Raw genomic sequence first — 27,737 nt, 5'->3', positions numbered from 1 at the left:
TGGAGCTGTGTGGTTGAAAGCAGGGTCCACTGTCAGTTTACTATTTGTGTTGTGAGTAGCTCTACTTTTATTTTCTGGGAGTATTTGCATATTTTTAGGCGGTGAAAGTGGCTGATACACCCCTTATCGGTAGGGCTGATTTCACTGTGCAATTGTGATATTATATTTTACCTTAAGCTAGAGCTGGCCCTTTACTGCAATTCATGTTGAACTTTAAATTGCATTGGACCAACAAAATGAAGGCACAGAGGAGATTGCAGCTTATAAAACGGACTGGTGAAAGCATTGTACTATCCCAGAATGGGGTTCCTCCTGAGCTTCAGAAGCTGCTCTGTTTGGTGCCAGTGTTATGAACACTGCTTTGTAGCTGTGCAATTCCAGTGTCCAATACCCATTTTGTCTTGGATGTTTGGATATGTGTAGGCAATTCTACAAGGACCCCGGTAGTAGATATTAGTGGAAATGCTGTGCAGAGTGTCTAGAATGTGGCAAGGGGAATCTTTGCAGTTTAGGTGATGGATAAGAAGTCCTTCTCCATGTGACTTTCATGATCCAGTTCAAAGTTAGGGCAACTACAACCAGGTTCCTGTGCGTTTTGCCGCATGTAATGTAACCGGATTGACGTTGGCACACTCAGAGTATGGGGGGTGAGCTACTTGCTCGATCGAAGATGGGGGCGGGGAGTCCAAAATATGACCCAGGGCTGCACATTGCGGTGGCAAGGGGGAGCTGTGTGATGGCAGGACCAGTTAGGGGACAATTGAATGGGCAGTTGGTGCATTGCTTAACAAACGGAGGACTTTTGGTAATTGACTGCCACAAATTAAGGGAACCATGGTAGTAGAATTAGTGCTTTTTGTTAAGCTGGATTTCTACGATCAACCCAGCTAGATTTGTAGATTGTAGGAGGCCTCCCTATTTATGGTGAACAGGGTGACTAGCCACTACCCAATCAAGGTAGTATGGGGAGCAGTCAAAGCTTAGTCTCAGTAGAGTGTGAGCGGGTCAGGGGCCCCAAGGAGTCCACACAGGCTAACGCACAATTCGGTTTAGTCATTTATACAAATGCAGCTTTTATGTCGGCCTTTAAGAACACATCAAGAAAAGCAATTGGCAGGTGGTAATATCAAGCACAACCATGTATACATTAATCAGTAGCTTCACTTACAATACATCACTAACCAGGTGAAACGGGCAAGTACTCGTATGTAGGTAAAATTATGACAATCGATCCCAAGTACATGATGCTTGGGGCCTGTTAGGACTGAAATATTTTGGCATGGGGCACAGATGTATATCGGGTGACGACAGGTCTAGGCTAAGTCTCAAGAGGTGGTGAGCTTGTAAAGGGTCCCCAATGAGTACACACAATGGGAGTCATACTGACACTTAGTATGTATAAAAATAGTTATTTATGGCCATACAACACTATGCAAAATGACTCACAGGTAGAAGTATCACGCAACACTTCTAGAATACATATATACAGTCACTAGAATAGGGCAGAATAAGGATCAAACCTCTGTAAAGGAAAGTATTTATTATTTTTATGCACTACAGGTTCACACAGAATTAGCCCTGGCTTCAAAAGTCCTTCCCATGGCTGTCTGGGGTCTTATGGCCAAAAGTTCTGACACAACCTTTAACGTTGGAAAACATGAAGGTAGGGTCTCTGGGGTCCAGTGAACGATTCCAAGGGTTGGAGGACAAGTTATTCTATCTAACATAATGTCCCCAACTTTCAGAAGGGTTGCGCGAGCAAGCAATGACAAAGCCAAAGTATTGTGAAAAGTTGGCAAAACCTTTTAAGGGTGTTTAGGGGCAGGTAAGAACCAGAGGACTTTACAGGTCAATAGAGGGTCCAAGGTCGCCTTTCCTGCCATCAGCCTCAGTCCTTGATTCGCAGGTTCGAGCAGATTGGCTGGTGCAAGGACTCTCGATGGCACAATGCATCCAAACCTGATGCAGGACCCCTCTTGGGACTGAACTTGACTCGGCTGAGCTGTTTCGGACGGTGTTCACAGCAGCTCGGTGACGCAAAGGCACTCTTCTCACGGTCAGACTTTCCCTCCTATCCCGGGTCCCCTTGATGCTAGGACCCTGAAAATCTCGCTGAGAAGTCTTGTAGGAAAAGCGGAGGATCCCCCATGTTCCAGGCCTCAACGTGATATGGTGACGTCAGCAGCACGATAGCTTCGCAGGCTACCAAGCAGACATCAGGAATGGATGTTCCCTCCAGTCCACAGGTCGCAACTCCCTCGTAGGACTGCTGAAGGTCGACCGCAAGATACGGCTCTTCCAGGACAGCAGCAGACGTTGGTTGCCAGGCCTCCTTTAGACTGGTCTCTAGTATCCTCACAGGTCTCAGAGCTGGACAGGAGTCTTGGCTCCTTCAGGTTTCTCCAGAATCTCTCTAGAGTGGGTGCAGGGGTCCTTTTTTTTTTTTAATCTATTTTTTTTTTAATCCAAAAAGCCAGGTAAGAGGATAAACTCCCAATAGCAGAACTAGCCCCACACACCCCAGCAGTGGTCCAATCTGGACCACTGGCGGGAACACTCATGCATAACACTCAAACTGAAACCAGTTTGTGGATTAGGACCAGACTGTCCCAGTGTATTGCTCTCCCCGGAAAAGTGCACGAAACGACCATAAATCATCAATGCAATTATAGAGCAAATACGTTGAACCATAAACAGACAGACACAATAACTCACAGCCACACACTCTTAGAAGATAGTCAGCTCTTTACGGCTATTTATTCAAAGCTTACAAGTACATAGAAATAACTCGTACAATGATATGAACATAGATCACAGAAGAAGTAAAGAAGTCAAAAAGAAATACATCACTGTGAGCGTAACATAATTCCTCATCTCGTCCAGAAGCGGCTGGAAGACCCCAGGAAAAGCCAGGCAGAGAGCACCACAGCTCACAGGAATGCCAGACGTAAGCATCCTTCTCCAGCTGAAGTCTCACCTGACCCCCCTCAGGGTTTCCGCCTATATACACACTCCACAAAGGGGAGTTAATTCTCGAACATTCTGGAAATTGCACTTGCGCAGTTGAGGAACAGCCGTCGGTTGCCAGCTGGGTCAATCGAGAGCTCCCCCCAAGGAACGCAGTGCCTCCCTTCTCTAAAAACATGCTCCACGGAGAACAATAGCAAGCCATAACAACGTTGGCTTTCCCAGCAGAAATGACCTTGACCGCATACCAGGTTTGGAAAAGCATGTTTGTCTCCGCACTGTGATTCTAACACTCAGCAAAATGTGTGCAGCCTTTCACTGCGGTATGTAGTAAATATCCAACATGGCTCCGAGCGCTCCCAGAATGCATTGCGCACCCGCGCCATTTTGGATCGAGCATAAATCAAGCATAACACCAGCCCACATCCTGCCAGAAAACACATAGCCCTCCAGTAGCCTGCCAAAAGCCTCTGCTTTCCCGGACACTGGAAGTCCATGTAAGTATTATCCTGACCTCACAGGCCAGGAAGAAGGCTAAAAGACAAGATGGCCAAAGGACAAGCGAAAAACCTTGTGGCATGTTCATGTTTGGTCACTAGCCAAATGCGGTAAGGCTAAAACAAAAAGCACCAAAACATTGTAAAAAGCCACTGCTGCCACCATTTAGCACACCTAGAGTAACCAAAAATCCTTGAGTGTTAGTCTAGGTCAAAAGTGTACCCCATTGCACTGGTAAGATGCTTCGTACAATGATAAAAAGTTACCACAAGTGATAACAAGTTACTAAATGTATTAACAAAGTAATTGGACTAAGGGAAACCTATTTCCCAGTACTGGCAGCCTGAAGGACATGTCCGTTTCCTCATAACAGATGATCAAAAGACAGTGTAGTAAAAATTAAAGCAAAAGTTTTGGGGGGAGGGGGTCTATTAAAATGGAAGGAAAGGTGCAGTGAAGAGAAATCTTTAGTGCCCAAAAGTCACAGGTTCCAGTAAAAGATTTCTCCAGGGAAGGCATTCTCTACAGGGATGCAATGGGATTGTAGTGGTGATTTAAAACCGTTCCAAACGATTTAAAAGTTCAATAACAATTTGTCTGATGGATACATTTGCAGCTCTCTTCCAGCCCGAAGCTAACCAAGGGCAATTTACTTGACCTAGGTTCGACGACCAAAGTTGTACGAGATGGGCGACAACCAGCCTTACACGCAATGTTTTTTCCTATGGACGAGGGGGGGTGGACCAACACAAGTATGCTAACTGACCCCTCCTCCCCTCGGACTTTTCCCAGAGGTCACAATGGATTGTCTGGGGGGTGGGGGTGTAGCTGGGAGCAAAGTCTTCCGTCCTTTTGGTACGAGCTGTCCAGCGGTTGCAGGTTCAAGTGTTTTAACAGTCGGATGCAACTGCAAGATGCAATTCCAGTTGATGAAAAAAAAATTGCATTGCAGAAATTTTCAGGACACTTCACGGGATGTGGTTGGGCGAGTTCAATCGATCAGTTTGCAGGTGATGCGTCCTTCAGGTCAAAAAAGCAGCTCCAGGACAGGCTCCTTTGATTCTATGAAGCTGAAAATTCAGGAGAAGGTGACTTTTTGCAAAGCTGGCTATCCCCAAAGTTCTAGACTTGCACGCGGAATGGCTACTATTCAGGCAAATAGCCATTGAGGGAGCTGGTCAGTCAAACGGGCAGTCCAGGTGCACTGCCGAAGGTTCTTGGGACATGCAACCTCTGATAGACCAGTTGGTTCCACTAGTCCAAGAGTCAGGCTGAGGCTCAGGGCTTCAGTTGGCTAGGATGCTGGTCCACTGCAGAAGTCGCCCTCTTTTCGTCAACAGGCTCTTCTTTGAAGTATTCCTGGCTCCAACGTAGATTTGAACAATGGCTGCAGGAGTCCTCCTCTTATCCAAAACTGGAGCTGGAAGCAAGTCCAACCCCACCAATGGAAAGTATCTGGACAAATCATCAAACGGCCAGTTGTCCAATCGGGGACAACTACTGGTTTCACTTCTCCCCAGAAGCAGACTTTCTGGCACCAAGGATGTGGACTCTGACTAGACGGTCCCAGCCCCCTTTCTCACAAGACACAAAAGACTCCGTAGCCAGGCAAGTGCATGATTTTCCTGACCTGAGCAGGCAAGAAGGCCAAATCTGGGCAAAGAGCGAACTAAAATGTTGTGGCGTGAGTATTTTATGGCACCAGCCACATTTAGTAGCCATACACGGTAAACTCGAAATGTGCACATATAAAAAAAATAAAGCAAAAATGGAACTGCTCCCACCAGCATGTCCTAGCATCCTGATTTGAAGAGTAACTTTGGTGAAAGTAAGGATGCACTGCTTAAAAATTCTGTTTCAGACCAATTATTTTTACTCCTAATGCCCACGTTGGGGGTGGGAGGGGTACACCAGACTTTGTTAAATAGGGAATTACATAATTCCACTTAAAACATCTTGGGACCTAGTGTAGGGAAGGGTCGGGTGCAAGAACAGGTAGTACTAGGCGAAAGGAGGCGCCACCACATGATGCCCCTATAGTACTTAGTGGCCTTGGTTCGGGGCAGCTAGAAGCTCCCTAGGGAGATGGGTAGCCATTGTTTTAGGGGAAAACCTCATTGGTTCCAGTCTGAAGACCACAGGTGGCACTGATCAATACTACAAATGCCTGTTAAGGAGTTGTGGGTTAGAGAGGAGGGTAAAGATCAAGGTAGGTGAGGTGGGGTGGGGGGGCTGCCCTAACGACCCGATCATAATTGTGAACTACCGAGAGCCCTTGGCCAAGGTGTTGAAGTCCCAAATAAACACCGTTGGACTTTATCCGAGTCAGCGTGGTAATTTATGGCTTGCCACCCCGTCACATCAGAATACCCAAAAAAGACTTTCCCAGATTGTATTTATCCTTTAAGTTTAATTGTAGTTAACTACTAGTCTACCCTAAAAGAGCCTCAGTCCTCAATTGACCTCATTGGTTTTTAAAGAACCTCCTTGCAGGACGGGCATATCTCTCTATTCCCATAATTATTTACTCATTGTGCCATGTTTGAAATTTTAGATGAGCCTGATATGGTTCTAGGTCAAAGGATCGAAAAAAAAGGGTTGAATAACAAAAAGGTCAAGAAATTCGCCCGAAAAAAAGGATGGAAAAGTGGTTTTTTATTTTTTGGGGTAAAAAAAACCTTTTTAAAGCTACACTAGAGCAAAACAAATATATATTTTAAAAATGTTTTCGATCCTTTGGTTTTCGGTCGAATGCACTCGACCCTTCTGCATTCGACCCTTTAACTGGAAACCGCCTGATATGATGTTGAATTTTTGTTGTAACTGGTTTGGGTTTGTCTTGTCCCCTAAAATCTCCAGCTTGTTAGTGGTGTTAATAAGCAGCTCCAGCCTCTCTACATGCCTGTGATGTGACCTGATTGTAGGACTTGTACTATGGCATTGCCTCATGCAGATATCCTACCCTGCTCACTAATCTGTAGTGAGCAGTTCGAAGTTGGATAGCTGCAGCCACAATCCTCAGTAGCTCTGTTTGATGAAGCCTCTGCTGAGCTCCAGTATGAGGAGGGTGGCAGGCTTGAACGTGTTCCTCAAGAAATGTTGAAGGTGTTGGGAGGCATTGGCAGACTATTTGAATTTGAGAACCCTGAAGGTGTGGCTGTCTGGATGCCAGTAGCCTGCGTTTGCATGTGAGCCCTGTTGCATTGGGGTTCCCACTAGTTTCAGCCCCCTCAGTTTTGCCCCCAGAGCGGATGTATTTACTCTGATAAGCAGTGAGTATGGGACACCTGGTTGTCCATTTGAAAGACTGGCCTGTGGTTTACTGACTAATGGATCCACTACAGAGATCTGCGTTGGGCTTTTTGGTTGCAGGTTTAAATCCCGGCTCATTCAACCCTTCATCCTTGCAAATGTCAGTAAAAGTACATTATTTTTAGTAATCTTTTCTTTTAGTTTTTTTTCTTTTTTATTGGTTCGGTAACAAACCTGTAACTTGTCTACAGAACCAAGATACCTTTTTGGGGATGAACGTGCACTCCACAGTAAACCTGTCATGTTCTTCACGGACTGAAATTGCAGATGGGCATGTTTTCACCTGAGCTCCCCAGTGAGCCCGAGGGCAGGCCAGAATATTATTCTGGTAACAGAACAAATGGGTTAGGAATGTGTGATGGTGGTATGATGTAATGATGAAAGGTGTACCCTGTAGCTGCCCCCCCCCGACACACACCCTCCCAGAGGGCCTGTCGCAGCTAATCGTAAAATGATTGTATACTAGGTTTAAGAACTATGAATGCACAAACTAGGCACGCAATCGTAGGCTACTGGTTACCTTACTGGATTTTAGGGGCTTGGGTCCCTGTGGTTTATTGTTGAATATTTAAAGGGCTGGACATAGAATGCTAAGAGCTCAAGAACGGGCTCCCACCTCCAACTTGTTGCAAGTGGAACACACCAAACTGGCTGAGAAGATAATCTTCAGGAGAGGGGAGTCTACTGTTGTGGAGGTAGTGATCAGGAGGTACACCCACAGAAAGCCACTGTCTAGATTCCTCTCCAGGACCTCTTCTCGGCCCAACTGTTTGTAGCGGTTCCTCCGCCAGCCCACTTGAGGTAGTTCCCTCAGACTGCCCTTTTGGTACCCTTCCAGGGATGTCATATTCTTTGTCCCTTAGCTACACCAGTGCTCTGGCAGGCGAGGAAGCCGTGAAGCTGATGGGATGGTGTTGCGTCCTAGAAGGAAAACTAACCAGTAGTAGCTCTACTGGATACAGATACCTTCCTCTTAGGTTGTCCTTTGTCTTTAAGGTCCACCCATTTATTGAAGGACAAGTGGGGCCGACCAGCCAGTGTTGCCCCATCTTTCGGGCCTTCTCTCTAATATCGCTCCCCAGGCTTGCACATCTTCCGTCTCTCAGTTTCTCCAAACCTCTGTACCACATACCTCTTTGTGCACTAACTGGGTCGACCCTTGTGCTGCTTTCACCTCCTCATCCTTATTGTATATCACCCTGTACACCTACTATAACTTGTGAGCTCACTTCCGTCGCCCGGGCCTCCGCGTACCAATTACCAGGCACACTCCATGCGTGTGCTGCTAGGTTCCGGTGCAGGATCTCTCTCGCTCTAGTGCCAGAATTGTCTCTTCACACTGCGCATATGAACCTCCAAATTCTCGATCGGAGCTTCCCAGGGGCTAAAGTTGCACCCCTGCTGGTTGTACATGGTAGATCCTAGGCCAGGTAGTCCTCACTAAACACATGAGCAAGGGGTAGGCAGGAAAAAATAGTTCAGAAAGCCAGCGCCAATAATCCAGTGATACGGCGCACCCAGCCCTTTTTACGGTATAGTATTCAGATAATATAAATGTGCATATTAAGAACAGGGCAAGATGGTGAACGGTTTCTACACAAACAGCTTTGGAAAAAAATTGGGGTACATTTTTAGCAACACTTAATACTGCATTTCGAATGGATTGTGTCCTCCCACGTATTCCCCATATATGATATTCGTATATCCAGCTCTGCTGCTTCAGAATGTTTTTTTTTTTTTTTTCGAGGGTGCTGTTCAAAGCCGCAGAGTCGTAGTCCCTCGAGAGCAGCTGTATAAAGGGCTCAAGCAGCGCCCGTTACCTCCAGTTCCGTTTTTCTGACGCAACTGCTTCGTGTTACGAACGGTGCATTAGATTTTTCCTCAACGATCTCGTCTTCTACTCCCTCCACAACCAAGACAGGGTTAAAAAAATGTCTGAAGTGTGGTAGGAAGATGTCTATAACCAACCCCCATCGGAATGACCTTTGGTGCCTCAGCCCAGATCATCGGGTTGACTAGTGCGGGTCCTGTCAGGCTATGTCCAGTAAGGCTCTTGGGGAACGTAGGGGTAAGGTGGCGGTAGGGAAAGAGAAATATAAATCTTCTAAGAGACAAAAGGATTCGGATGAATCCAGTCAAATCTCGTCAGGAGTCAAGAAGGTTGAGATTGAAGAGTCGCTCGGGCAAATCTTCCTAGTCTTCAACTAAAAAGTCAAAGCGACGTCACAGGTGGTCTTCCTCCTCTGAGAGGAGAGTAACTTATACATCAAAGCACGATTCGCCAGAAAAAGGAGTCCTTTAGGGCTTCGATGCTTAAAATATTTGAGAAAGCGGCCCAGACCCCCCTCTAAGTCACCGTGTAGTGATCATGCCTCTACCCACTCTAAAAGTGTCAGAGGAAAATCAAGATCTAAACACGCGAGAGTTGAAGAGGAGTAGTGTGTCTTCAAGGGAAAGTTCACCGACGCCTCGTACTAGGTCAAGCCTCTGGTGCATAAATCGGGGTTAGCGGAATCGACATCGAAGCCAAAACTCGACTCGACCGTTGATGACAATAGCGTCGAAACCTTTAGCTGTATTGAAGCCTTCCTCCACGGCATCGAAGCCTCCTTCGACACAGTCTTAGCCAGCGTCTTCTTTATCGAGGCCTTCTTTGATTAAAAGACTCAAGTTGACGCCATTGTCCATACCTAGGTCGTTGCCACCTTATTTACCTGAAGACTTTCCACCCTCAACAGGAATTTTTAGATCCATGTCATCTATATATATGAGGAACATTCCTCTTAAGAAGATGTCACTTCAGCTGGAGTTAGGTTTGGAGCCAGAGAGGTCCCTGAAGAGCTAGTGGACCCTCTGTCTAAAATAACAGACTTTTATGACTGTCGCCTTACCTGAAGTGAATTTTGAAAGACCAGACCTTACAGATCATGCTGATCCTAGTTATAGGAATCTTATGGCAAGGGTCATTGATTTTATGGGTTGGAAGGCAGCTTCCTCAGAATTCGACCAGGAAGACATGACATCCTGAGTGAAGGTCCCTTTAAAAGATCCTGTTCTTCCATTCCATAAAGCACTGCAAAAAAAGGGTCATGGTAAATTGGAATACTCCTGATTCTATTCCAGCAGTAAATAAGAAACTTGGACCAAAATATAGGCCATCTTTATCGGATCCAGAATATTTATCTAAACATCCCTCTCCTGAAAGTCTAGTGGGTCAAGCTGCAAGTTCCACTAGGCAATCGTCTTACCCATCAATACCACCAGACAGGGATGATTAAAAAAAGTTGATGCTTGGGCTCGGAAAGCTTTTACTTCGGGCAGCATGGCCCTTAAATCGACTAATGTCATTTGTACATTAGCAAGATTTACATATATACCCTGTGGGACTGCATGTCATCAGTGGCTGAACGCATCCCGGAAGGTGAGGCACGGGATGGTTTCCTGGCTATAGTAAAGGATGGTAAAGAGGCTATGGAGGAATGCCTTCAGTCAGGATTGGACACTGCGGGTAGTATAAGCAGGTCCATGGCATCTAGCACAGTCCTACGCAGGTTTGCATGGCTAAGGAAATCTGGCTTTGCATCTGATGTGCAATCTAGATTACTTAGTATGCCCTTTTACGGCTTGAGGTTGTTTGGCAGCAAAGCAGATGAAAGCTTGGAGACGCTGCAGACCCCAAAAGCAGCAGCAAAATCACTTAGCACCGCTATAAGGCAACCTCAAAAACACTTTTACGCAGGCTCATCTTCCTGGAAGTCGCCCCTTTGCTTCTATTCCTCTTTTGGAAAAGGGAGGGGGCATGCCAGTCAGAGAGGCCAACAGAAAACCCTTTCGTGGTGGAAAAGGGAGCGGTGCTAGATCAGCCACCGCAGCGGCTACTACCTCCTCAGCCACTGCAAAGCCACTTTGAGGTCTTCACCCATAAGACACCGGTGGGAGGCAGAATCACTCAGTATCTGGACGAATGGCGGGGCATTACGTCAGATGCCTGGGCACTAGAGATAGTGACCCATGGTTACTGCCTTCCTTTTCATCAAAGACCTCAAGATCATCCACAGGGAGTCATCTCTGTATAAATTCCAGACCCGCTCCTTGTGCAGGAGATTTTAATCCTGCTAGAGAAAGGTGCAATAGAACATATACCTGTAGCGGAGAGGAACAAGGGTTGGCACTCCCCTTAATTTCTCATCCCCAAAAAGGACTGAGGATTGAGACCCGTCTTGGACTTAAGAAACTTGAACAAGTTCCTCAGGAAGGACAAGTTCAAGATGGTGACCCTTTTTCAGATCCTTCAGGCTCTTCAGCTTCAGAACTGACTGGTTTAATTGGACCTTCAGGATGTTTACTTTCATGTGCCGATCCATCTCAAGCACAGAAAGTACCCGAGGTTCGCAATTGGTGGTACTCGTCTGTTTCGGGTTCTACCATTTGGGCTGATCTCCGCCCGAGGGTTTTCACCAAACTGATGGCGGTGGTGGCAGCGAGTATCAGAAGAAGGGGGATTCACGTCTACCCTTATCTGGACGATTGACTAATCAGGGCGAGTTCAACCGAACAAGCCCAGGGACATCTGGCCTTGACCTGCCACTTCTTACACAGACTGGGCTTCTCCTTCAATTACAAGAAGTCACAAATGCTTCCAAGCCGAAGACTCCAATTCATTGGAGCAGTCCTGGATACTTCTTCAGGGAAATACTCGCCTCCCGAGGAGAGAGCTCACCACATTCTGCAGATGGTAGTGAAATTTCAAAGTGCCCAACATCTACCGGCATTCGACTTTCTAAGGTTGCTAGGCCTCATGGCATCATGCATTTTTCTGGTGCCAGAGGCCAGATTGAGGATGAGATCCCTTCAATGGGCCCTCAGGACTCCATGGTTCCAATTATCGGGGGGAGATGTCGGATCTTCTGCAAGTATCGACTAAAGTGGCTGAAGATCTCCTATGGTGGGCTTGCAAGAAGAATATCCTCAAGGGGGAACCTTTTTGGCAACCATGGCCAGAGATAACGGTAGTGATGGACGCCTCACTTACGGGGTGGGGAGCCCACACAAACAATCTGACAATCAACGGATGTTGGTCTCCATCGGAGTCCAAACTACACATCAACCTTTTGGAGCTGAGGGCAATAAGACTAGCGCTAAAGGCCTTTCTACCCTCTGTACAGGGAAAGAATGTCCTGATAATGACGGACAACACAGTGGCCATGTACTACCTCAACAAAAGAGGAGGCGTACGATCACGCCCACTATGCAGAGGCAATGCAGGTCTGGTTCTGGGCAATGCAAGAAGGAATCTCTCTATCGGCAGTTCATCTAGCCGTAGATTGAACATAGCGGTGGACGCTCTGAGCAGGCAGAGCAGTCTCCCACGAATGGGAGCTAGCTCAGGAAGTCCTTCAAGAGATCTTTGCCCTTTGGGGAACCCCTCAAGTGGATCTGTTCGCGACCGGTGCCAACCAGAAGTGCGAACTGTACTGCTCAAGGGAATTTCCCACAAGAGAAGCTCTAAGGGACGCGTTTGTAGTGGACTGGGTATTTCCACTCCTTTTACGCGTTCCCTCCTGTCCCCCGTGATTCCTCGGGTGATCAGGAGGTTGAGAAAGTTCAGGACAACCATTATCCTAATTGCCCCGGATTGGACCAGGAGGATGTGGTATCTGGACTTTCTGAACATGTCCATCTACCCTCCAATACGTCTTCCAGAAAGAGGATCTTCTCTCGCAAGAGGAAGGTCGGGTTCTCCATCCAGCGGTCAAAACACTCAGCTTTCACACATGGTTTCTGAGAGGCTGAGATTTGGATTGGGACCTCTTGGATGACCTAATGGAGATTTTGCTTTCGGCCAGAAGGTGCCGTTGGAACAAGTTCAGTAACTGGTGCAGGCATAAGAATGTAGATCCATTCCTTTGTAATACTCCCAACAGTACTTTCTTTTCTCTTACACTTAGCCAATTTGGGGCTCCAAGTTGGTACTATAAAAGGATATTTGGCAGCGCTATCTATCTTTAAGCGTTCCTCGGAAGAGGTGTCCTAATTTAAAATGCCCTTCTTGAAAGGGCTAACAAATGTCTACCCCACCCCCGACACCTTTTCAGGTGCCGGTTTGGGATTTGAATTTAGTCTTTAAAATTTCTCGTGTGCCCCTTTCGAACCTTTACATTCTTGCCTGTAAGACTTCTTACTCTTAAAACAAATCTGTTGGTGGCTTTAACATCAGCCTGCAGGTTAAGTGAGTTGCAGGCACTGTCTTGTAAGCCTCCTCACACCATTTTCCATAGGGGCAAGGTAATTCTAAAAGTCAAACCATCTTTCTTGACTAACATAGTTTGATTTTCATCTGTCACAAAAAAAAACCTTATCATCTTTTTATCCTCCGCATCACGCTAGTAAGGAAGAGGAAAGGTTGCGTAGAATGGACCCAAAAAGGGCTCAGTTTCTACATTTCCAGATTGGCAAATCTTCGACAATGTGACCAACTATTTGGGTATACTGGACACAAATTAGGCCTTGCAGTGTCTAAACCAGGCTCGTCCAACCTTTTTGAATGTGGGGCAGAAGCATTAACTTTTTGTCACCCGGTGGGCCGGCGAGCCAAAAGTCAACGTCCTCACCCAAAGCAGTATATTCAAAATCAATGGTGTGACCTTTGACACAATAGCATCACAGGCAGTGATAGCCATGCAGACCCAAAGATAGCTTTTGGTGTCGGGGACAGTGATTAAAGGTTAGTTTCTTGTGATTTCTTCCAATGTGTGTTAATATTTTTCTGAAATAGTGGGGGGGAGGGGTGGCGACCAAGCGTAGCGAGGGAGCTATAACGATTTAGGGAGATTTTTTTTCAAATATGCGGCTAAAATGGTGCATTTTACAGCAGGAAAAGTGGGTTCTAAAGGGTGACATGTGAATTACATGTCACTAACAGCAGACAAGAACATTGTAGAACACAACACATTTTTGTCCAGTGTAAAACAACACTGTCGCCAATGTAACACATTGGCATGCTGGTTGTGCCCAAAATTTGCCTCTGTAGCAACATGTCTATGCTGGTTGTTCCCAATGCAGGCCAGCGTTGTCCTGTACAAAGCATGATTGATTGCTGCCTGAGCATGTGCAGTGTGCCCAGTACATATGCCAACTTATCTCTGTAACACACATTCATTACTTTGAACCCAGCCCCGAACCTAAGTTTGGAGGTAGCCATGCCCTTATGAAGGGCATGGCTACCTCCAAACACGTAATGAGGCCCACTGTGTATCTCAGGATGATTTCCGAGAAAGCACCTTTCCACATACTAGCCTGAAGAGGCATCGGCGTGTACCAAATATCTTGAAGGAGCACAAACAAACGGGGAACTGTTGACTGCCAACATAATTTTCAGTCTTTTAGGCAAAATTAGTAAGGAGTCATTTAGGAATACTTTCCCATACAAAAGAACTTTAAACTTAGGTGAGCAACAATACTGAGATAGCAAGGGTAATTCATGTGGATGCTTAGTTGGTGTGACCCTGTTGTGCAGGGAGACATGGGATCACTGGGTATAACAATGTAAAATATACTCTCAGATTGAATCCCTCGGGCCCATTGCAACTAATCGGGGGCATAGTGGAATTCCACAACATAGAGGTTGAATGTAATGCTGAAAGCACACACATCACAGCAGTGAGCGCTCAACCCACTGAGCTATCATATTGGCTATAGTAAAATGTGCAATAAAGTTCATCTGCAGGTCTGGTGCAAAGTTGGCCGCATGTCAAGCATGCATCTACTTTTCAGGCTTCAGAGGTTGGCAATATAGGGAAAGCAGCGCACTCACAGGACATCCACACCCATACAAATTAATAAATAAACCAGGCCATGGCCTGTAACTGCCTCTGGTGCCTCCTTTCAGGGGGCACCAGAGGCAGTAACAGTGCTCCGCCAGGTCAGTTATTTATTTGCTCAATGTTTGTCAGGGCTGTGGACCCGATTAATGTATTTATTTCCGCAATGCTGGTCGGACCCAGCACTGTAGAAATAGATAAATGAATCGGGTCCACAGACCCAACAAACATAAAACATGGCCTGTACTGTACATGGGGCACCACAGGCAGTAACAGTGCTCGCCACGGCCGGGTTTATTTTTTTATTTGCTTCAAGTTTGTCGGGTCAGTGGACCCGATTTTATTTATTTCTGCAATGCTCCACATTGCAGAAATAAATTAATCGGGTCCACGGACCCGACAAACTTAAAATAAATAAACCAGGCCATGGCCTAGCGGGCCACATTAAATGGCTCGGAGGGCCGCATTGTAGCCCACGGGCCGTAAGTTGAACAACCTTGGTCTAAACAAACTATATTCAGATGGATAATTCTAGCAATCTCTGAATGCTATAAATTAGCTCGGAAAGAGCTTCCAGATGGTTTAACCAGAGGCATGGCAACTTCCACGGCTCTTCAGAGGGGTGTCCCGCTGCAGGATATTTGTGCTGCAGCCACCTGGTCATCAATGCACACCTTCTGTAAAGCATTACTGCTTGGACTCTTCTTCATACCAAGGAGGACTATTTGCAAAAGCTGTCCTTCATTCAGTCCATGGTTAAAATTTCTAGTACTCCCACCTCCAAAATTACCACTGCTATCATAAGATGAGGAATACGTGGGAGGTCACAATCCATCCGAAGAACAAGTTACTTACCAACTGTAACGTTCTTTCGATTGGATGTTTCTCTTACGTATTCCTCATCGACCCTCCCAACTTACCCCTCCGTACAGTTTCCGCCAGTTGCACTCGAACTTCCTTAAGAGCCTGAGGACTTGAAGCCTGATCAGCCGATGTGACCATGAACACTGTAAAAATAGAACTGAGGTAACGGGCACTGCTCGAGCCCTTTATACAGCGGATGACGTTGACGCTCGACGGCAGCTCTCGAGGGACTACGACTCTGCGGCCTCGAACACAGCGCCCTCTGGTGAGAGAATTCTTCCGAAGCAGCAGAGCTGGATATACGAATATCATAAGATGAGGAATACATGGGAGGAGCATCCAATCGAAAGAACGTTACAGTTGGTAAGTAACTTGTTGTGCTCTTCCAGGAAGAACAGCCAGTTAATAAAATTAGTAGCAAGCATTCACTTTTACAGGAGAGCAGAGGAGGACTTTAAAAATCCATTAACAATCCCTGATAATGACTACAAATCCAGAATCTGGCCTACAATTACCTGAACTTGTGGCTACAGGGAAATGTGCAGGGGCAGCCAAGTAAACCTGCACCCACCCACCCTCCTTCCATCAAGTCACTTTAGGAGATTTCCGTGCACGTAGAAAGTTATGCAAGTCAGTGGGTGTAGGTTTTCTCTATTAGCAAATTTCCCCTCCATATTCTATGATCACCAAACCTTTTGCTTTTGAACCTGTCCTGACATTTCACAGGGACGTGAATCCTTCAGCTTTGCTCCCCTGGCCTTTTGCTCATTTTATTATGGGGAAACTGATCGATCAATCATTACTGGGAAGCAGTGTCCCTTTTTGGTCTTTTTACATTTTGGGGTAACTTTTTGACAACGTACAGTGCAGTGGGGATACTTTTGCATCACCCTGACACTTGGGAGTTTTGGTTCCTTTATGTGTCTGGTGGTTGCAATTAGATTTTTGCATTTACCGCGCATGGCTACTAAACGGCTGTGCCACAAGATTTTTGCTTGTTCTCTGGCCATATTGTTTGGCATTGCAGATCAGTAGAGGAGCCAATTATCCTATGCTGCTGTGAAGGGCAAAGGAAGACAAGTGGACGATCCCTGATGAGGCTGGCGACCAACTCTTGCTGAAGTCCTGTCAAGCTGCTGATCCCAGAAGACCCTTGTCAGTGTTTCGACCCTCTGGACCGGTGAGAAAAACTGTTCTTGACTTCTCCTGGTGCCCGAGCCATGCAGTGGGCTGACCAACTATGAAGTTGGACTACCGCGAGGGGAGCGTTGTGGTTCCATGTTTTGGCTCAGAAATTTGGGTACTGCCAGCTTGTCCTAGCGATGTCGTCTTTGCCAAATTTCAGTGCTCCTACCAGGGCTCGAGATATGAGGCTGACCTCAACCACGACAACTGTCCTCTGCAGTCCCGGTGACTGTGGCCAGAATCTGCTTTCCTGCATCCTGTCGTGTGCTGAGGAGGCCTGCACCCGAGTGATCTGCATTTTTCCAGTTTGTACACTGTGCACCAGCATCTGTGGCCAACCGCGGACTCGCTTAAACCTGCAACTCCTGGTCACTGACGGCATGTAACTTGACCTCTGACCTGCCAAGTCCCAAGAGAAACAGTTGTACTTACCTGAGCCCCCCCCCCCCCATGTCCCCTTTTTTAAAGTGTTTATTTTTTTTTTTGTTCCTAACATTTGAAACTTTGTATTAGTTTGGCTTGCCATTGCTTGTTAGCGCAAGCACTCCGAAGCTAGGGACAGTTTTATTCGCTAGAATACGATCTTATCTAATTTTTGGACCCCTCGTCTAACGTTTTTCCGGACTTAAAAAAATAAATAAATGTGGAACTTTGAACAAGGCCTCATAAGGTACGATTGTAATCCTGTGGAAGGTTGGTGTTATCCCCATTGTGGGCGTTATTGGATTGCTTTGCACCAACTCCAGTAGCTGAATGTTGTACAGTATTTTAGTATTGTATGATATTACTTGCTAGTGCAGGGTTTGAAATTGAGGGGAGCTTTGAACTATTTAGCTCCTGCTTGTAGCCTAGAAGAGCCTGGTTCGCTTGACAACTGCTACCAGGAGCTACTTTTGACCCCCCAGACAAACTGATGCTGAACAAACACACGTATGTGAATTTAACTGTGCGTTTGGTACAGTCTATAAATATTATGATAGAATTTAAATCATGAGGGGCCATACAAAATGGATCCAATATGTTTCCATCTTATGTGGAAGTTAGATTTGTGCAATGCTATGTACTATCTCTTTATTCCCCAGTGGTAGCTCCTGGTCACTGGATAATGCTGGATACCCAGGAGCTACATTTAGCTCCTGCTTAAGCCACCTTCATTTCGTGCCCTATAGTAGTACATTGTGTTTTCTGTGCCTATAATGAACTTATCTGTCTAAATGTAATCCTGGGTGTTTCGCTTTGTGGACTCCTGACCCCCGCTCTTGCCGCCTGAGAATTTAGCCTCGGCCTCTCTCCATGCTACCTTCATTGGTATGGCTAAACTCTCAGAAATTGCTCCCTGTTCACAATAATAGGATTGACGACCTAAATGCCTGTTCACCAGGCCAGAGTTTAGAAATCTATTCTAAAAATGGAGTCCTGCTTTCCTCCAGTTTTTAAAGACCTCTACAATTTACTGAAGCAGCACACACTTTCTGTGCAGTGCTGCTGTAGGCTCTTAGAGCTTCCCTGTGATTGTTTACTTGGCAAACTCGTTACCAAGACAGGGGGCTACTTTGTATCTTAACTGGATTCTATTTTGCACCCCAGCATATGTAAAGTGCTGAGGGGATCCAGTGTATCCCTTTTCTCGAAGTAACCTTTTGGTTACTGCGACGGGTCTATCTGTTTAGGCTGTTGGCAGTGTACAACTTGCTGCCTTCGCAGCTGTGATAGGGACACCATTTGGCCAAAATGGTGACTGTACTTTTGTAAGCCCTAAACAAGATGGCATGTTCTACCCTGCCAGGTGGGTGAGGGTCGTCTTGTTCCTTTGTCTTTGCTGCCTTTGCCTTGGGAATCCTGCAAGGACCCTTTAGTTCCTTCCAGGACAGGAAGTGGGGAGGTCCACCGACACTCCCCTGTCCTTTGTCCTGCAGTGTGCCTGAGAGAAACCAGTACAGACTAGGAGGCTGGCTGTCCCCATTGAATGGCCATCTCAAAGTTTGAATGATGTAATGGATATCATTTGGTGGGCTCAGCCAGCTTTCATGCATAAATCCTTGGAGCTGAAACCCAGAGTCGACCACTGGAACAGAAGAATCTGAAGAATGACTAAGGACGACACCAGCATTCTCCAGCGCCTGCTGAGTAACCGCTGCTGTCCCTCAACTTCTAAGCGACAGGGAAGATCCTAAGACAACCAACTTCCTGCTTTGGATTGGACTGAGGGGCCTAACCAGGCCCATGACGAACTGCATTTTGCACCATCCCTTGAAGAGCCGAGACCTCCACTGCCTGTAATTCGCCAATACCCATGGACCTTGGCTGCCTCGCTGTGCATAGTCTCCTGAAGCGCGGTTTCGTCTAACTTTGTGGTCATCCTTCTAAGACTGCAGTGACTTGATCCCACTCCCAAACGTCCTCTCACCCGAGACTAGGACCGAGAAGCAAAGATGGGTCACTCCTGACACCACCCCCGCTGCCCCCACATGTGACAACTGTCCTTCAACCAATCCTGAAAGGCACCAACAAGCCAAAACCGAGAAGATCCCTTTCTTGTGTCGCCAAGACCAAAAAACCAATGACTATCTGCTGCTGCCTCTCCGCAGGAACCATCCTGCAACAACTGTTTGTTCAGCTGAAGGTACTGTCCTACCCGTTACAACTTACATGTGGGTTGTTTGCTTGATTCTTTGATCCTGGGGGCTGCAGATAGCTTTATCTTGCACCCCTCGAGGTCTCCTATAGTTACCTTGGGGTGTATCCCATTTTACTCTAACCCTGCGTTGGGACACTGGTCCTTCGGGCAACTTTTCCTGCAATTCTGAAAGATAGTATGGCTTCTTTTTTCAATATAAAGCGCCACAAACCCTCAGGGCACTGACCGAACTAACGGACAGCTGTCAAGACCCATACCTCCCTGCTCTTTGGCTTTATGAAAGACAGTTTTTAGGCCTTTCTTAATGAACCTTTTACCCTGCTTTGCTGCCTTTCCTGCTCCACCCCTGGCCACTGGTGGCCAGTGACCAAGTGTTGGGAGTTTTCTTAAGTCCTGAGGTAAGACTCTAAACTATCCCCTGGTATACAGGTCCCACACTTAGTATAAGTCTGTAATACCCAAAGGATCTGGTAACATGGCAGAGCAGCAAGGCATATTTTAGGAGGATGTGAGCTGTAGGTAAGTACACTGAACCAGGTAAATGCAATGGCCCAAAGCAAAGAAACACACTTACACACTAAAGGTATATACAATATAGATGCATTATATGTACATAATGTAGATTAGTAAATGCACTTTAGATATATACACAGGAATTATTCACAATACTTTTTAAAGGTGACTGCTTAACTTGTAGTTGCTTGCAGTTACAATTGTTGGTGACATTGACGGTTCTACTGTATTGTAGGTACCAACACGCGCACTCATAGATTTACGGATAAACGGTAATCATATTCACTAAGCCACCCCTGACAAAGTCTGTAGGAAGGAAAAGTATGGTTATTCACACCAGAGCAATGTTGACATTTTAGCAACACTTGTCAAGGCTTCTAATGCTTTGTAAGACCAATCCCTAATGTTGGGGAGAATTTTCAGTTTCTGTGCTGATTCACTTTAACCTGAGACCCTGAGCACTTTGGCTGGACTCTGGAATTGTTTGATTTTAATCTCCTGAGTGAGTGGAACATTTTACCACTCGCCCATTATTTTTCTCTGACTGGGAATTTTGATTCTTACTGTTTAACGGAGTTTGGTACACTCCATAGGGATCTGCTTTTTGCCTAGTGACAAACAGCACTTTTTGTGCAGTGTCACTGAGGGGCCCTTGGACTTTTCTTAATGTTTAAATACACTTCCTTGTCAGAACTACATTTCCCAAGAATTGTAAGATGCATTTTACCTTACTTTTTATTTTTTATTTGTTTAGTTAATTTGTGGATCCAACACACACCACCTTGTGTGTTGCTGGGGTTTACATAGTAACTCCTTATCCCATTTCTCATGGCAGCTGTGGTTACTTTTGACTACCTTTTTTGTGTAGGTTACTAGCTGGCTGATTTCTCAGCTGCAGTACAGCACCCAGGGGTGACAATTTTTTCAAAATAGCCCCCCTTTTTTTTTTTTCGTTTGCCAGTTCCTCCTGGGCTTTACTCTATCCGTTTAGAATAGATGTTGAGTCCTTTGTGTGTTTTTCCTTTGGCGTGCTTCAGTCCTGAAGCCTGCCCGGCTCCAGTGTGGCTGGGAAGGCAGGAAGTGAGGGAGGAGCCCGAAACCTCACTGTACTTTGTAGGTATGCCTAGCTGAAACCAGTTGGGCGGCTGGCTGTCCTGAAAAACAGCCACTCCCAGGTGATTGACGCCTCCATTACTGAATGAATGGGATTCCGCATAAAAGGTGAGGATTTGGGGATTAGTCAGTCAACCACTGGAACAAGGAATCCAAAGCAGAAGACTAACAGAGAGCCAGCAGCATCATCCAGGACTGCAGAGGCACCGGCGAAGCCTTGCAGCTGTGCTGACCGAGTCTTCACATCGACAGGGAAGAGATCTGCCAAGGAAGACTTCCATTAGGCTGGTGGGACTAAATATCCTAAAGACCTTCATCATTTTGGGCCATCCCCCGACTTGCTGCGATCTTCCGGGGCTGCAGAAACCCAATGCGGGGCGTCCCTGGACATAGAGTGCATCATCTTCGAAAATCGAATCCGGCTGAAACTTTGCAGGCATCAGTGTGGACCTCTGGAAGCAGATTCTTCGCTGAGAATCCCCTCACCAGAGTTTAGCACCAAGAGAAAATCCAATCTGCGATACCCGTTTATTCTTGGCGCTAAGTGCCAAACCAGAACTGAATTCAGTGCTGCCACAGAAGCCCGCCAGAGGTCCCCGCTTTCGTCCCCATGACAAAGGAGCAGGAATCTGGGTCTGCATTGTTGCACCTAAAAGGAAGACAGCTACATTTCTTCTTCACTTTGAAGTTACTGTGGGTTGTAATTACCTTATGCCATTTTTGGTGCTTCCTGGCTTTGGAAGTGCTGTTTTCTTCAATTGTGAGTTGACCTCCACTCCTCTGTGCAGGTCTTGCAGCTTGTGCATTACCAGGTAGGCCCCTGTATATCTTCAAGACCCATTGGCTGGTTAACTAAGTTTTCCTCTGAATATCTTCATCAGAACTGGAGCTGCCCGTTTGACTTTGGCTGCCCTGGTTTACCCAAAGATCCATCTTCTTGATCCTATTGGCCGTGCTGGTCCCTCCATAGGTTTTAATTGTGAACCCTTTTGTTGCTAGAAAACAGACTGCCTATATCCCTCTGGGAGAGTATATACTTGTTGTTAACCGTTGCTAAAGTGTGTTCTGCTTAACTCTGAAACGTTCCCATCTCTATTTTGCTAAGGTCATATATAAGTGCTGAGACTGACCTTAATTGACGTCACTCTGTGCTGGATATGTAAAGCATGGAAAGGTACTCCCTGCATTGTTTCTTATATAACGTGATTGCATTTCACATTGAATGTTGTTGTTGCATTTTTGGTGTTGGGGAGGGGGGGGGGACTAAATATTTATTTTAATATAACTGTATGGACTTGGATCCCTGGGTTTACTGATTTCAGTGTACTGCTCTACAGCTCACATTACCTCTCCTAAATTAAGCCTGGCTGCTCAGCCACCCTACCGACTTGTGTAGTACAGGACCGTATCGAGAGATGTTTTATGAAGTCCCACACCAGTTGGACTTTAGAAAAATGTACCTAACTAGCCAAAGGTCCGTTTAGGAGTAGAACAAAGTCTGTCTTGTGTAGCAGCAGGAAAGGCAAAGTTCCTCTGGATACTTTAGTCACTAGAATAAAAATGCCTGGCAACATAAAACCAGTTATGGGGACCCTGCGAAGGTCTCCCAAATGGGGAAACTTGTCCTTCGGCGTAAGTTATACCTTTAGACCCACAGTACCTCAGGTGAGGAGAAGTAAATGCTGCTGGATTCTCTTGTGTAGCAGTGCCTGACCCGGTCTCCTGATTCCTCGGTCTGGTGACGAAAGGAAGGACTGTGATTGGAATTTCACAGTAGCAGTTGCAAGAAAGGACCCTCCGCTTGTATTTATTCAGTCCATCTTGCCGGTCTGCGGTTTTGGTGCATTTTTGTGTGCTCCCACAAGGCTGGTTATCGCCTGGTCTATCTTTCTTGGTTCATCAGTGCTGCGCTCTGGTGAGTGGAAATTTGTTGATTGGGATCTTGCCTCCGGATGTCCAACTGTAGCTCACCAAAGTTGTTGTAAGATTCGTCCATGCCAAGACGTTGCACTACAACTGGGTCGGAGTCTTTGCGGTTTGCAGCCCCTCGAAGGTCACCGCACCTCTGGAGATGGCACGATTTGTAGTTGGTCTTGGGTCTGGTTGGTACCACTAGCCAAAGGGAAGGAGTTGTCATCTTTGAAGCTCCTTCGTGGTTACTGGAAGGGTCTGCTGGCTTCTCTGGTTGTCTTCAGCATCAGATCTTCTGTTCCAGTGGTCGACTTACCGTCTACCTCAGGAAACTCACGGTCTATTCTAATTTCCCACTCCTCTCAGCATTTTACAGAAGTGGATGGGTGGCTGTTCAATCGGACAGCCTGCCCCCCAGTGTGAATTGGTTCTACACATAGACGCACCCCCCCCCCCCCCCCCCCACCTCCCAGAATGGTAGAAGGGCCAACAAGGGACAACTACACGAGAAATGGTGGAAAAAAGGAGGAGCCATCATGTTATAACATAGGTGGGGGGATAACTCAAGAACAACGTGTTTGTCTTGGAAGCAAGCTAACATGCCGCAACAAGGGTTTGAATCCCGATCCTATGCTTGCAAACCACTTGCTGGTATTAAGCGTGTTATAAATTTAACAATTAAATGAAAATAAATAACCAAGACTGTGAATATAGTCTGCAGTAAAACTAAATGCACAATAGTTGATAGAACATGTCCTCTGCCACTACTAGCCTTAACTGTGGGGTTGTCATTGTAGTCGCAGGAGTAGAGAGAAGGGGGATACTAGGTAGCCCCTTAGCACTCCACTTAAGGTGGTGTCTGCTAATCCCTCCTAGGATTAAGGTTTAGTGTTAGGTAAGAATTGGTGCAGTCTCACCGTGTGAGGCTACACAAGACTTATCTCCTTGGTATTGGGTAACCCACCTTTTGGTATAGATCTGTACGTCACAAGTTGTTGGTACTGTGACTGAGCGAGCAGCCAGGCCCATCTCAGAGGGGTAAATGTGAGCTGTACAGCTGTACAAATGAAATCCGTCAATGCGAGTAGCCAAGTAACACTTGCACTCAAGGTTTCAGTTATAAATGGTTATTTATTTAATGTCAGTTTTCAGTAAAGCATTATTTAAAAAGTCAATTGTAACAGTCAAACTTTGGAATTACTTTTCAAAATCAAGAAAGCTGGTGAATACTCTTTGGAGATGCGAATACCTTTCTCCTGCACCCTGAGGTGATTTCAATAACGAGGATAGTATTGTATTAATATAGAACATCAGTATACCTTTTTAGATTCAGAAAGGAAGGATTAAGGAAAAATAGAAAGGTAAGAACATTTACTTATGTGAGCAAAATTGGAATCCTACAATAAAATCTAGTTAAGCCTTTCCCAGCAGAAAGTGTTCAACAAATTTCAACCTATGAGGTTAGGGAGCCAGAACATCAAAATTCATTTGGACAAGCCAATAGTTCCGATGAATTTCTTGGACGAAGTCTTTCACAAAAGTCAGTTCAGAAATCACTGTAGTAACACATGCTATTAAGCTTCTGCAAAATGGAGTTGAAATCAGCTTGTAAAGTTAAGCAAGTGAGACAGCACGACTTAAGGCAAGAAGGTAAGTACCCCCAAGCCCAACAGTACCTGTGGTTGGAAGTGGTCCAGCTGCATGCAGTCTTGTTACAGCCATGCAGACCCTGGTTCCTGAGCCTCCGTCGTGGGGGACAAGAGGGAGGACGTCAGGAGGGCTCCTGCGGCAGTACTCGGGAAGGTCGTTGGCAGCTTCCTGGCTCTCTTCGATTCAGCGGCACTTCTGTTTCAGTGCTTCGCTAACAGCACTGATGCAGAACAAATCTCTGGTTGAACTGTCCTTGTTCCCTCTGTCCTGGACTCTGAGGGGCAACTGGATTTGGATTTCCTGTTTCTGGTGTGTCCTTGGGAGGCTCCTGGAGCTTTTAGCCGGATTCGCTCCACGGCAGACGTTGCACGCTGTTATCGACACTCGACCACTGGCACTGGTCTTCTGCAGCAACTGAGGGGCACAGCAAGTCGGGCATTGCGCCAAGTGGAGTTCGTCTCAATGTTAGTTGGTCTCACTAACCCAATGGAAGACTTTGTCCCTTCCTGAACTTCTGTGTCAATTTCGAATAAGGTCCGCACAGCAGCAGGGTTTCACCAGCACATTGAGGTCCAGGAGGTTGTAGCAGCCTTCTCTTTGCGATTTCTGCTTCGGATGTGGTCGTCTCTGCCTCTACTCCCCAAACCCTCGCCTTTTAAGCAAGTTTGCCATTAATTCACAGCCTAGGCTGTCCCTCACCCAGCAGGGTGGCTGTCCTTTCAGTACAGCCAGCCGGCCAATCAGGGCTGGTTTCGTTCAGGCACTCCTTGAGACAAAGGACAGGGATGTTTAGGAAACCTTCCTCACTTCCTGCCCTTCCAAACACTCTGGAGCCAGGGGCAGGCTTTAGGGCTGAGGCCCACCAAAGGCAAAACGCACAAAGGGCTCATCTGTCTCGACGCACAGAGTAAAAGCCAAGAAAGACCTCACAAACAGGAAATGGCAAAGGAGGGGGGCATTTTGACAAAATGAGGGTAACGATGTTACATGAGCAAGTAGGATAAGGGGCTACTAGGTAACAGCCCATCTCTTCCCCCCCCCCCCCTTCCCCCGCCCCAGCACTCCACATAAAATGGATGGTGTGTGCTGGACCTACAAAGAGAAAAGGTAAGTGAGATCAATTTCATGTTACTATTCTTGGGCACTTAAACCTTGAGAGAAATCCAAAGGACTTCTCAGTGACATTGCACTGAAGGTGCTGTGTCAATATAGAAATAGCAGATGCCTATAGAATTTGTCAGACTCTAGTGAAAACCTAAAATCCACATCAGGGAAAACGCATGAGTGGAAAAATGCCCCACTCGATCAGGAGTAAAAGTCCAGCAAAAGAGCTGGGGTCTCTAAGGTGGGAGGAATTTAGCACAGAAATGAAAATGCTCCCTTATGCGAACATACAAAACATACCTCCTTCAGAACAGTAGTTGTAAAGTGAATGAATCTCCAAGGAGAACCCAAGGGTTTCCAGCAACACTCCACATAAGGTGCTGTGTGCTGCAAAAATTAAATTAAACGCAGATGCCTTTAACGAGATATGGTGGTAAGCAGAGTTCCAAAAGTCAAAGCAAATGAGAATTAATGAGGGGGGTGGGTGGGTGTGGGGGGGGGGGTTGCTACCCTCATTCAGGATTCAAAGCAAAGGTCCCGAAGTCCAGCAGTAAGTGGTGGAGGTCTCACTAGGAGATGGGGGATTTAGCATAAAATGGATGCATTTCCCCAACAACCAGCTGAACACACTGATATGAAATAGGGTTGGTCTCTTTAAGACAGGCTAGATTAAAGTTATAAAGTTTAGAATAGTTTGCATATATCTTTCTGATAGTGATGTGTTACTACCAATTCTATTCTAAAGTTGTGGTTACTCCAGTGATCTTAGATTATCTTACTGTTGAAAGTACTTAATTTTTGTGAATTATCACCTCTGCCTTGGTGTATATAATAAATGCCTATTTTTAAAAATGTTTTAAATAATGCAACCCTTAAGTGCAGAGGCGTTGCTGGGGGTAGGGGATGGCTGGAGGGGCTATAACCCCGGGTCTTTTGATGTTGGCCCAGATAGAAACTCAGAGGCTACAACCCAAAGGCTAGCTAGTCCCAACAGTCCCCACATTAGTGTAGCCCCAGATCTTTTCCAGACTTGGCAACACCCCTGCTTAAGTATAGCAAGTGTTTTCTTCTTGAGTGTATACTCTGTTTTGTACCTCACTACAGCCCTCCTTAGAATAAGCCTGGCTACTTGCCATTCTAACAAACATTTGTGTGGTTGAGGCCTAAACTAAAGTGCCTAAACTAAGCAGTGCAAACCCTGTTCACCTAAGGTGGGCTTTTCCAAATTCTGTACAGACAGCAAATTGTGAGCTTGGGCCGGGAAGGGGATGGGGAGTGTCCGCATCTGTGGTGTCGGAGTCTTGGTGTGTTGCATGAGTGAAACCCACACGGGTCCCTGATTGGAACAGTGCTGGCTGTTTGAATGGCGCAGATCCTTACCATTTGTGGGCTCGGACTTACTTCCGGCCAGGATATAGGATTAAAAGAAGACTCCTGCAGCCATTTATTTTCAGATCTGCGTTGGAGCCAAGTATCCTGTGTAGAAAAGCAGCCGGCTAAATATCCATGGACTACTCCCGAAGAGCCCCAGCATCCCTTCCTGCGTTTGCCCGGGTGAAGCCTGGCTGTACTTCTGATCTGTGAAGTCAGTCTCGACGTGTTCTTGAGAATCCAGCAGTCCTGACGCCACCCACCCCCGTCCCCTCTCCCCCTTGCATTGACCCATCAAGTAAAATCTGATTCAGGGAGTAAGTAATCGCAACGTATTGGTCCACCCCCACCTTACCTGTTCACGTTCGGATAAACCTTAGAATGCTTTTTTGTTTGTTTTTGTTTTTTACATTTTCTTTTTTTTTTTAGAATTTCAGAGTCACAAGAGAAAACAACCTAGGTACGTTGTAGCATGATTCCACAGATTGACAAATACTATGAAAAAATAGGGTCTATAAGCTGCTATACCTTGATAAATAGAAGCATCATTTTTAACAGTAACCTTGTTGAATATCTCTCAGGAAAAGGGTCTGATGTAGCAAGAGTTCTTGTTGTGTTGAAATGTTCCAGAGAGGAAGCTTTATGAATGTTGGCAAAAGGCCCCACTCGTAGGGATTGGACATTTTGGGGTACATTTCTCATGACTTTGTTCTGTTTTACTGCAGCACTACTTCACCTCTTTTTTTGTTCAATAAGTTATTCAATGCATTTCTACCTAAAGGTGACTGTAT

The 27,737-nt window shown here is 46.1% G+C and overlaps 1 protein-coding gene across 1 annotated transcript in view; it reads left to right on the top strand.

Annotated features, from left to right (window-relative positions):
• HSPD1 (heat shock protein family D (Hsp60) member 1) overlaps positions 1-27,737 on the top strand; it is a 172,693-nt gene that overhangs the window by 3,568 nt on the left and 141,388 nt on the right. The window lies entirely within an intron of this gene.

This window comes from Ambystoma mexicanum, chromosome 9, assembly GCF_040938575.1.
Source record: "Ambystoma mexicanum isolate Mex_15411 chromosome 9, UKY_AmexF1_1, whole genome shotgun sequence".
Taxonomy (NCBI): domain Eukaryota; kingdom Metazoa; phylum Chordata; class Amphibia; order Caudata; family Ambystomatidae; genus Ambystoma; species Ambystoma mexicanum.
Note: the sequence above shows the minus strand (reverse complement) of the source record. Positions and strands in the feature narration are given on the sequence as shown.